Raw genomic sequence first — 9,323 nt, 5'->3', positions numbered from 1 at the left:
GGTTCTCTGGCCCTGGAACTTGTGCTGCCTCTGAGCAAGGGCTTGCTCAGAGCCCTTGCATCCTGGGGGTCATGGCAGCAACATCTACCAAACAGAAGCATCAACTTGGCTCACATCGTGCTTGAAAAACGATATTTAATGCATTGCTGATGTTAATAATGGGAAGTTTCCTCATAAAAAATGTGGATTTCCCCCTCTTGAGACCTCAGCAGGTCAGACCACGCTGGGCTCACACTCCTGCGTGGTGGAGGTGAGAGGTCGGTGCTCCCTGGAGGGGCACACAGGCACCCACGAACCACAGTCCCCACCACTCCCTGCAGCCTCCCCTGCACCCTCCTCGCCTCTGTCACCACCTGGTCCCCAGAAGCAGGCACGTGTCCTGCCCCTGGCCTCGTCCCTTCTTTGAACAAGTGAGGAAAGTGAGTGACCGAGTTGGGGTGGTGGCTGAAGACTGTGAGGCACAGCCAGGCCAAGTTCACATGTCACTCTCCCTCTCAGAACTCCTGCAAGCTCCTTGTCACCATGGGCAGGAGTGCCAAGGGCAGTTAACGTGTATTGAGCCACACCGTGTGATTCACGACCCTGTGAGGCAGGGCATCCCAGCGTCATCTCACTTTACACCAAGGATGCAGGGACTCAGAGGGAGCAAGTCACTGTCCCAAAGCCAGGGGGCTTCCCTAGTGGCTCAGTGGTAAAGCATCCACCTGCCAATGAGGTAGACATGAGTTTGATCCCTGGTCTGGGAGGATTCCACATGCCACGGAGCAACTAAACCCATGCACCACAACCATTGAGCCCACACTGTAGAGCCCAGGAACTGCAACTGCTGCGCCCACATGTCACAACTACTGAAGCTCATGTGCCCTGGAGCCCGTGCTCTGCATCAAGAGAAGCCCCAACAATGAGAAGCCTGCGCAGCAACAAAGAGCAGCCCTTGCTCACTGCAACCAGAGAAAATCTCATGCAGCAATGAAGACCCAGCACAGCCAAAAAATAAAAAATTTTAGAAATTATTTAAAAAAAGGAACCAGGTAAGGAACAGATCATACAAAGCATGCTCTCAGACCACACACACACACAAAAGAGGAACTATCCCAAAGCCACACAGCTACTTAGTGGTGACTCTGGCATTCCAGGTCAGGCAGTCTGAAGCTAGAGCCCACACTCCTGATGATGACCTTCCCCAACCCCTCCAAGGCCAGGCCCCATGTGGTACAGCCCCTGCTCTCTGCAGCCCCACCCCACTCCACAGACCCTGCAGCTCCAGCAATGTTGAACCCCCTTCCTGCCATTCAGATTTGCCCCTTCCCCTTCAAAGTCCCACCAGCCTCTCAAAGCTCAGTCTACTTGGTTCATTTGGGCTGTGTATTTGCTTCTTCCGCCCCAACAGATGCTCCTGGAGGGCAGAGAAACCTTCCAGCAGTCAGCACAGTGCCCTGGGCCTAGTGAGCATCTTTAAAAGAGGGAAAGAAGGAAGGATTGATGGCTGGATGAATGAGATGGTAGAAGGTTGAAGCCAGAACCACCACCACCACCGCTCCCCCCACCCCCACCCCCCACTCCGACTCCAGCTTCATTGCAATACTCGCAGGACCGGTCCTAGAAGACTTTTCTACTGGTCAGCTGAGAAGTCTCCCAGTCACTGAAAGCTGCAGCAACCCGGGGGCAGCAGTGCCAGGCCCTCTTCTCACAGACCTGGAGTGCCCGGACAAGCTGCAGAACCTGACGGGCCAGATACTGCCCTGCCCGGCCCCTCCTCCCCCTGCAGCGTGAGGCTGGGGGCCCTGGCATCTGTCCTCCCCTTGATTTCAAATCAAGTTTGTGTTGCCCCAACCAGGCAGCCTCTAGGGGTCCCTGCCTTGAGATTTATGCCCAGGAGTGAGTCCCCACCTCCCAGTCCTCCAGGCAAGCTTGAGTTCCGGATCCCGCTGCTTTCTGTTTGGCTGTGTGTCTTCTGGCCAGCTCCTGCCCCTCTCTGGGCTTTCGTTTCCTTATCTGTGAAAGGCAGACAGTAGCAGCTGGATTCTCACAACAGAAGATGGCTTCACTGTTGGTGTTATTTTTCTGGCTCTCCTTATGCTCTCCATCCCCTCCCGAGACCCTAGCTCCCGGTTGGCATGGGGGCCCACCAGCCATCCTGAACACCCTCTGGGACAGTGGGTGCTGAGACGGAGACAGAGGCAGCACCCAGGAACCAGCTGCAGCTCTCAGCCCGCTCCCCGCCTCCCCCACCACCACTCAACTCCTCTGTTTACTAATTGTAGGGTTGCAAGCAGCCAGCTGCCTCCCAGGCCCCAGGCGGGTGCCTCCCAATGGATCAAGGGCTCCCTGGAAAGCCTCCCAGCTCCCCACCAGCCCTACAGACCCAGCTGCACAGGAGTGGTCTCCATGGTGCTCAGACTCCCCTCTCCTGCTCTGGGAGGGGGCCAGGAGAGGTGTAAATGTGAAGCCTTTCTCAGCCTTTCTCATTTCCCAGGCTCCCCCCATGTCAGAGAGGCACATCCTGGGCCCACCGCCCCAACTCACGAACTAGCCATGGGGTTCAGTGAGTGGGAGGGAATTTGCTGCCAATGCAGGAGACAGAGGTTCAATCCCTGACCTGGGAAGATCCCACACGCCACGGAGCAACTAAGCCCCTGCTCTACAACTGCTGAGCCTGTGCTCTAGAGCCCAGGAGCCACGACTTCTAAGTCCACAACTAGAGAAAGGCCAGAGCAGCAATGAAGACCCAGCGCAGCCAAAAATAAATAAAATTATTTTTTTAAAAAAAGAACTAGCCATGGCTCTCCACTGCTGGACAGATAAAGTCTTGTTCTACATCCTGACCCGTGGGTGGGGGAGGTTCAGACATGCCCTTAAGTACATTCCCCAGCGGCCTTGGTCTCACGGCCCTGTTGCTCCAGGATAAAGTCCTGACAGGCCCCTCTTTTCTGCTCCCACTGGCTTCCACAGCGTCCTCTCCATATCTGCCCCACGGCTGGAGTGCCGATGGCGCGGTCAGACAGGTTGACAGCTCCTCAGTGACTGCAGCGGTCTGCTCGCACGAGGACCTCAAGCTCTGAAGGCCGGGGCCCCGCCTGTGGAAATCTCCTTCTCCCACCCGCCTTCCCCAGGAAAGGAGTGTGAGTATCATTCAAAGCACAAGCATCACCTCCAGAAGTGGACAATAGCAAGATGAGGAAACCGAGGCCCAGAGAGGGAAGGAACCAGCCAGTAAATCACAGAGCCAGGATTCGAATCCAGACAGCTCCAAAGACCAGGTACTCTCGGCTAACAGCCCTCAGCCCAGATCTGGGCCCAGTTCAAAGCAGAGGCTCTGTGCATGTTCGGGGGCAGAGGGCAGCGGGGGAGTGTAAGATAATAAGGGTGTGACCACTGTCGCCAAGCCCTCTTCCTTTTCGATCACTCAAGACTTTCTCCTCCAGCACCTGACTTGATAACTTGATGCTCTAACTTAGGCCAGTCAGATTTGGGGACCTCTTTACACAGATGAATTAAACTGAGGTCCAGAGAGCCAAGTGGTGTATGCAAGGGCACCCAGCAACTGTGTCCTTGGAATCTCCAGGTTATTGTGATAGGGTCATAATCCTTCCCTGGTGGCTCAGCTGGTAAAGAATCCGCCTGCAATGTTGGAGACCTAGGTTCGATCCCTGAGTTGGGAAGATCCCCTGGAGAAGGGAAAGGCTACCCTCTCCAGTATGCTGGCCTGGACAATTCCAAGGGCTATACAGTCCACAGGGTTGCAAAGACTGAGTGACTTTCACACATTAACCTCCGTTATAATAAGAAAGCAGTCAAGGGGCTTCCTGGGTGGCTCAGTGGTAAAGAATCCACCTGCTAATGTAGAAGACACGGGTTCAGTCCCTGGTCTGGGAAGATCCCACATGTGGGGCAACTAAGCCCGTGCGTTGCAGCTACTGAGCCCTCACATCTAGAGCCTGTGTTCCACAACAAGAGAAGCCGCCACAGTGAGAAGCCCGAGCAGCACAATCAAGAGTAGCCCCTTCTCCCAGCAAATACAGAAGAGGCTACCCAGCAATGAAGACCCAGCACAGCCAAAAATGAACAAATAAAATAATTTTTAAAAAAAAGAAAGCAGTCAATGAGATGTGGATTCACCTATACCACTAACTAAGCACCACCTACCTGAGCCTCAGTTTCCACGTATGTCATATGGGGTGCTGTAGGAGTTAGAAAAGACACTTGTCAAGCCCCGGCATGGGCTTTGGGATCCAGCGGTATTGCTGTTTGTCCACCTTTGTCCAAGGACTCCCACCACCGTATCTGTGTGGGAGACCAGTTGTCCGGGCAGGAAGAGTGAGTGCACTTGTGCACACTGGGGTGGGAGTCTCTGTCCGAGACCCATCCCTGCCTTTCTGCACCACCCCACCCAGCCACACTCGGTTGTCTCTGCTGTCCATCGCATTTCAGAAACCTCCACCTGGTCACCCACCCAGTTGCCCAGTTGCCCAAGGTATCTTAATTCCAGGATGGAATGGGTTTTGAGCAGTAGCACTGAGAGAGCAAAGCACCTTTGTCTGCTCTTGGACCACCACCCACTCCCCACCAACCCACTCCCTGGGTTGATAAGCTGGAGTTAGGAGTGTAACAAAATTCCTTGGGAATTTGTCTGGTGGGAGTCCCTTATCAGATAAAATTAATCTGATCGCCCAATCCCCAAGGGGTAAACTGAGGGAGCTATCAAGCTAAGGGGAAGGGTTAGAAAAAAGCCACACCAAGCATTCTGCCTCTACTACCTCTTTCAATGCTCCTGACAGCCCAGTGAGGGGACCACCGGTATCATCCCACCTTACAGGTGAGGAAAACCGAGGTTGAGACCCCTGGCGGCTTCCTGAATCCAGGCCACTGCTGCCTAGCAAGGATGCCACTTACCACTGTGCCAGCGGCTCCTGGTGCACTTTAAATATAGCTCAGGCCCCTTCCCTGGCTTCCAGGGCCTCTGCAAGTCAGGATGGTATCTGTCTGCCCAGCTTCCTCTACGACCCTCTCCCCCTCACTCGCTATTCTAGCCCACACCAGCTTCCTTTCTACTCCTCCAAAACCCCAAGTTCGTGCCTGCCCCGGGGCCTCCAGGCGTGCTCTTCCTTCCGCCTTCACATACTCTCCTGGCTTCACTAGCTACACAGATAGTCCCTCTCCTGTGCCCATTAACCTCCTTCTCAGTCCCATGACATTGATTTTTCCAGATGGCTTCTCCTTCTGTAATTACCGATGTACTCACCTGGCTGGTGCTGACTTGCTAGCCTGTGAGTTCCCTAAGGGCTAGGATCAGGTTCTTATGAGTCACTTTGGTCCCCCCACTCTGCCAAGCACCTATGCCTGCCGCAGAGCAGGAGCTCGCTGAGCCTTTGGTGAATGAATGAGTGAATGGGTGAACAAATGAATGAATGACCATCCATGCTCCCTCCCAGGCCCCTGCTCTGGGCTCCCCAAGGCCAGTCCCAGAGGTTCAGGTCGGTCAAAAGCAGCAAAGAGATGAAGTTATAAACCAGGGCTGGCAAATGAGCTGTGCAAAGTTTTTTTAGAGGAAACTCAGAGATGCAGTGCTATTAAAAATTGATATTTCAATGAGATAATCCCTCTCTTAGGCTTTTAATTGATTGTCTAAAAAGCCTTCCTCTGTTGTTGTGCTTCTTTATTTGCAGGGACCATTAATTTTTTTATGGACGATCAAACCCGGATACAGTGGAAGGGCCACCACATGGCTGATTCAGAAACAGTAACCAAGGTACCAGGGACACACACCTGGAGGTCAACCGGGAGAGGCGACGTGGCCATGGAGCTGGCCTTAGTTCTGGATCTGTGGCAGGGGTAGGGGGGAGAGGAAGCTCCTGCATGTCTGGGACACAGAAACACACACACACACACACACACACACACACCTGCCCAGGTCCCCAGGCCCAGTAGACAGGCTAAGGGGAGGGAGGTGGAACCGGAGGTGAGGACCCCAAGGGCATGGGCAATGGCTATGAGGGGAAGCCTTGCTCTGGGAGTTGGGACCTTTAGTGGGTGGCCAGTTCCCCACCATTCCAGGCCTCTGTTCCCCCATCTGTCCCTTGCAGGACAAGCAAGAGCAGGTGAGTGGAAGTTGGAACTTCTCACTTCTGCTGCTTAATATCTCTGGGCCTCTGTTTCCTCATCTGTCCAGTACAGGTGTTGCTGGCACCTGGTTTGAGGTAGGGACACTGAGGAAGGGCCGCTGGTGCTCACATTGTTGTTAATATCTCTCTCTTTAAAAAAATTTTTTTTAAATTATTTTTATTATGCCAGGTCTTGGTTGCTGCACACAGAGTCTTTAGTTGCAGCATGTGGGATCTAGTTCCCTGACCAGGGATCGAACCTGGGACCCCTGCATTGGGAGCACAGTCTTAGCTGCTAGACCACCAGGGCAGTCCCTATTGTTAATCTCAGCATCCTTCTCCTGGCCCTCAAATCCATGCCCTTCATCCCTGAGGGTGACCTTGCCCACCTCCTTCCTCCTCCCCCTGGGATGGCTTTGAATCAGCCTCCCTGCTCTGCTGCAAGGCTTGAGGCTGAAGAGGTGTTCTGTGCATGCCTCTCTACCAGGCCTCTGGCCGCGTCTGCTTCTCTCTGGACCCCATCCATCCACTCCCTCAGCCTGACAGGCAACCTCAATGAGGTCCCAGGGGATCCCCGGCTGCAGCAGCCACAAGCCAAGGCTGGGCTGGGCTGGGCTGGGCTGGCCCCTGGCCCTTTCTTAACTGCCCTGCCCACAAGACGGCCTCCCTCCTTCTTCTCTGCTGCTCCATGCCCCTGGCACCTCTTCTGGAAAAGAGAGGCTGGCCACATAGGGTCAGATTCCTGGGCATGTGGCCAGTGCAGTCACACAAAGTCTCCACACTTTGAAGGACCCCATGCTTAGTTTAATGTCTTGAAATTACTCATAATTTTGCAAGGAGTCTCACATTTTCATTTTACACCAGGCCCCAAAGTTATGTAGCCAGTGTTGCTGTCAAGGCTCAGATCTGCTTCAGGAAATAGCCAGAGGGTGGGTCCTCAGGGACCCTAGAGCCCCGGCCTCTAGCCATCCCCAGCACCCCCACATCTTCCCCTCCCCACTTTCCCTAGATCTTCCAGCTCAGTGGCTCCCATCGCCTCACTGCAGGGGTTCTGAGTAGGGAATGACTTCTCCAGCCATCTCTTTGGGAGAGGACTCTTGGGAAGGGTCTTGGCAGAAAGCAAAGTCTTCCTCAAATCCTTATGTTCCGCCCCGCCACCCCCACCAGACTGGAACCACTTTTAAGTGGAAGCACAGAGGCCACAGGACAGATGAGACACAAATTCATTTCAACGATCTGTGGAATTCATAATAGCCTTCACTCAATATGGTCTTCTTTTTTCCCCAGGCAGCGGATATTAAAGGTACAACTGCTTTGACCTTCTAGGCGTTGGTGAGGTTTCCTCCAGCAATGTGCATCCTCAGATGGTCAAAGCGTAGAAATCCCCACAGAGCAAATGCTGGCCAAATGCTGCTAAAACAAAGACAAGTCATTTTTTAGAAACCTCACTTAAGGAAGGCTGTAAGTATGTGTAATATAGAGAAGCATGGGTACAAATATTTAGCCACAGAGCACTCATTGTGGCATTGTTTACAAAAGCAAAAATAGAGACAACTAAACAGCCGGACGGTCAGGGGCTGGGGAAGTAAATGATAGTCCTTTTCTCCAGGGGCATGCTAGACAGTCAGCAAGGTGACGCTTGCTAAAGAAGAGGGAGTAAGTGAAAAATCAGATTTGAAGACCCTGATGCTGGGAAAGATTGAGGGCAGGAGGAGAAGAGGACAACAGAGGTTGAGCTGGTTAGGTAGCATCACGGACTCAGTCGGCATGAATCTGAGCAAACTCCAGGAGATGACGAAGGACAGGAAAGCCTGACGTGCTGCAGTCCTTAGGGTCGAAAAGAGTCGGACACGACTGGGCGACTGAACAACAAGAGCAAAATACACTGCAGTCTTGGTTTCCTCTCTGTTTGTGTAGAAGAATCAAACCCACAACGGTAGTGCTGTTGTTTTCCTTTTCTATCCCTGATTCTCCTGGCGGCCAATCACCAAGGAATCAGGTTATCCCAGACTTTCTGAGGATGTCTTGCCACCACCTCTCTTATTACCCAAGCTAGACCACCTTTCTCCTGTACAACTTGCCTTCACTTTCTGTCCTGCTCCCCACAATTCCTTTGACTCGCCCCCATGGCTTCTCTATAGGGCAATCAGGACTTTTCCAAAATGAAAATTGGATCCTATCCTGTTCTCTGTTTAAAACTTTTGACTATCTTCTCGTTACTGTTATTTTTGAGGAACCTCAATACTGTTTTCCAGATGTGTGTGTACTAAGTTGCTTCAGTCATGTCTAATTCTTTTTGACTCCATGGACTGCAGCCTACCAGGCTCCTCTGTCCATGGAATTTTCCAGCCAAGAGTACCGGAGAGGGTTACCATGCCCTTCTCCAGGGGATCTTCCTAACCCAGGGATCAAACCCAGGTCTCCTGCATTGAAGGCAGATTCTTTACCACTAGCACCACCTGGGAAGCCCCATTTTCCATAGTAACTATATCATCTTACACTCCTGCCAATGATGTACAAGGGTTTGTTTTTTTTCTTCACATCCTTGCCGACACTTGTTTTCTTTTGACTCTTAATAACGGTTGTTCTTTTTTTTTAATTAATTTTTGACCGCATCCTATAGCGTGTGGGATCTTAGTTCTCCCACCAGGGATCGAACCCACATCCCTGGCATTGAAAGGCAGAGTCTTAACCACTGGACCATCAGGGAAGTCTTTCCCTGCTACTCTTAAAATGGAGACCAAACCCTTGAACTGGCCGTCAAGACTCTGCACACAGCCAGCCTCACTGAGCAGCATGTGTCCCCATCTCCCTGGGCGTTCCAGCCACCCAGGCATCCTCCCACGCACCTAGACAGGCAGGCTGTCTTCTGCCACAGGGCCTTTGCACATGCCATTCCCCCAGCTCAGAACACTCTGCCATCCCTCTCCACCTAGAGAACTCACCCTTTTACTTTCACCTTAAGAATCACTTCATCTGTTAAAAGCCTCCCCAGGCAGGTCAGGAGCTCACCATAGGTTTTCCAGCACCCTATAGTCCCTTTCTCTCCCACTCTCTCCTCATATCTTGTACCTGCAACTATGGAATTCTTAGATCAATGCCTACCACTTAAAAAAAAGAAAATCAATTCATTTGGTTGCACCTGGTCTCGGTTGTGACATGCGGGATTCTTTAGTTGCAGCACATAACTCTTAGTTGCAGAGTGCAGCTCTAGTTCTCCAA

This window comes from Bos javanicus, chromosome 18 (genome assembly GCF_032452875.1).
Source record: "Bos javanicus breed banteng chromosome 18, ARS-OSU_banteng_1.0, whole genome shotgun sequence".
Taxonomy (NCBI): Eukaryota; Metazoa; Chordata; class Mammalia; order Artiodactyla; family Bovidae; genus Bos; species Bos javanicus.
Note: the sequence above shows the minus strand (reverse complement) of the source record.